General features: G+C 43.5%; 1 protein-coding gene across 1 annotated transcript in view; it reads right to left on the minus strand.

Moving 5' to 3' along the window:
• Window positions 1-1,289, minus strand: part of LOC101849439 (frizzled-5) — a 42,932-nt gene extending 41,643 nt beyond the window's left edge. The window contains exon 1 of the mRNA XM_013079648.2: window positions 192-1,289. The gene's annotated coding sequence lies outside the window, so the exon portion shown is untranslated. The remainder of the gene's footprint in view (window positions 1-191) is intronic.
• Between the last annotated feature and the right edge of the window lie 1,314 nt (window positions 1,290-2,603).

Consider the following 2,603-nt stretch of genomic DNA (forward strand, 5'->3'; position numbering starts at 1 on the left):
AAATAGTCCAAAATCGAAAAATCGGTTTTGGATACCAAAATCGACTTTTTAGGCTGCCGTGGTGTACCTTAAGCTTATCACAGTTTCTAGAGAGTTGTGATTTATTGGAAGTAATCTGATTCATAACCCAAAGGTGGGCCCATGCCAAGATTTATTGGTTCACATAGATCTACTCTTTAAAAATTACTTACCAGTCCATTGGTGCGATAAATCCAGAGCACAAATTATTATGTCGACTGTCCCACTGAAAACGTTGATAATTTGGCGTCAAAACAGGCAGGATGAGACGATTCCACAGTCTGAATTGTACTGATGGGTGTATATATCCAATCGGTCTGGTCAAGTCAAAGCTCCCAATTCATTCGCAAAACCCTGCGAACTAGAAGATCCGTCAGTTGCTATTTGTAAACCTTGGCCTTAAGGTTATCAACTTGTTCTCAGAGAACTATGATATAATCCGCGCGAATCCCTAAACACACATAAGCCAGGCCTATACTATTCACACAACTGTTCGTAAAAGCTCAAAGATAAGCAATACCAGCGGAGCAATGATTCGTCTTGCACAGCGGATCCAACCAAGCCAAAAACTTACAGGGTACGATTGCCTGCCTCTCCCACAACAATTGCGCCGTTATATCGTCGTAGAGAAGAAAAAAAGAATTGCAGTAGATACTAAATTACAATTCTGACAATCCGTGAGAATTTACACGCATCTGCTGCTGTTCGTATCGCCGAATGTTGAACCACACTTGATCAGAAGACGGAGAGAGAAAGAGAGAGGTAGAGAGAGAGAGAGAGCGCTGAGCTGAGATCGGGAGTTGTTCGTCAATAATAACGAGAGAGGTTTATGTCCGACACTTTTACAACCGTGCTCTCCACACAACACGTAAATCATCGGCATCAAATCGGAAGATTTGCAGTTCGCAGCAGCACACGCGGGCCCCTACTACTGTAACGCAATGTTTCCCTTCTCGTCTGCTGCTACTGTGGTGAGACTCCGTGCTGTGTCCGCTCTGGTTCCGCTCGTGGTCCCCTGAGCGAAACGACTGAGTTTCGTCTGCTTCGAGAGCGCCTGTCCGTAGCTGTTAGTTCCAATGTGCGCCCTGACTCGCTCCTCGCCGTTTAGTCCGCGCAGTTTTTCCCCCTCGCCAAACTGCCTCGGTCGGGGGAAACTGCCAATCAGCGCGCGGGACCGCTTGCTAATTACATCGAATCACACGCAGCGGGATGCCGTGATCTGACACTTGGCCCCGCCCCTCTCGTTAACGCGTTTGTTGTCGTTTCCTTTCGCTTTTCACGGGCGAAATCTGAAAGACAGAAAAAAGGCACAGAGGTATTAGGGGGACAGAGTCACATAAAGTTTTCTTTCTCATGTCTCAACTCAAAGGAGTGTCTCCCTCACACAAAAACTTTCTCTCTTTCCCCCCGTCTTTTCACAGTGAAACATCTTTATACGATCTATTCCACCTTGTCTGTCATTCTTTTTCACTAAACTAAATTTAAAAAAAAAGAATAAAAGTTCTTTTCTTGTCTCTCTTTGCTAATCTTTTAGAATCGAGCCCTTGTTCTTTTTCAGTTCTTCTTCCCCGGACAAACCTCTTTGTCAAGCTGACAAAACTCGGAGTCTCTCGTTTTCTTGGCACTGGGGCCTGAGGCCTTATACTTATAATGCCGCGCTCATGTCATATAATATACCGCAAAAGTACTTCATGAACGGCTGAATACTTTGCCTGAGGGTGTATGAACGAAATCTTTAAAAAGTTTTGGAAAATTTATTAGAAGACGATGGAAATTGTGTGGCTCCGCCGACCCAGAAATGTGAATGACATAGGAGGGAGAGTGTAACGTAGCTCAGAAAGACATCTAAAAGATGTAGTGACACACACACACACAGACACACACACAGACACACACACACACACACACACACACACACACACACACACACACACACACAGAGATACTGACTAATACATGCGTTTTTGCTTCTGTTAGGCTATTTTTTTGGAGCGCATTATTTTGAACTGTTTGGACTTTAAAAAAGCCTTTGACAGCAAAGACTTGGAGGCTTTGTGGAAAATTCTTGCAATTTATGGCATCCCAACAAAAATAATGAAATGTATAAGATCATTATGATATAACAAAGCATGTTGCTGTGACTTATTTGAAGGAGAACACCATTTGAAGTGAAAACTGGAGTTAGACAAGGCTGTTTATTATCACCTGTGCTTTTTGGAATTGTGATCGATTTTGTAATGAGACAGAGCAAAGACTTTGAAACAGGCATTGGATGGACAAATGGCACATATTTAGGGGACTAACTTAGATTTTGTAAATGACATCTGCCTGTAAAACGGCACAGTACATGAAAGAAAGAGAGACGGGAAAGGAAGGGGAGAAAGAGGTAGATACAAAGATAGGCCAGAAGAAAAGAGACAAAAAGACAGGAGGGAGAGAGAGAGAGAGAGAGGGAGAGATAGAGAGGGAGGGAGAGAAAGAGAGAGAGAGAGGGAGAGAGAAAGAGAGCGAAAGAAAGAGAGAGAGAAAAAAGAGAGAGAAAAAGAGAGAGAGAAATAGAGAGAGAGAGAGAGAGAGAGAGAGAG

Source organism: Aplysia californica, unplaced genomic scaffold (genome assembly GCF_000002075.1).
Source record: "Aplysia californica isolate F4 #8 unplaced genomic scaffold, AplCal3.0 scaffold00058, whole genome shotgun sequence".
In the NCBI taxonomy this organism is placed as follows: domain Eukaryota; kingdom Metazoa; phylum Mollusca; class Gastropoda; order Aplysiida; family Aplysiidae; genus Aplysia; species Aplysia californica.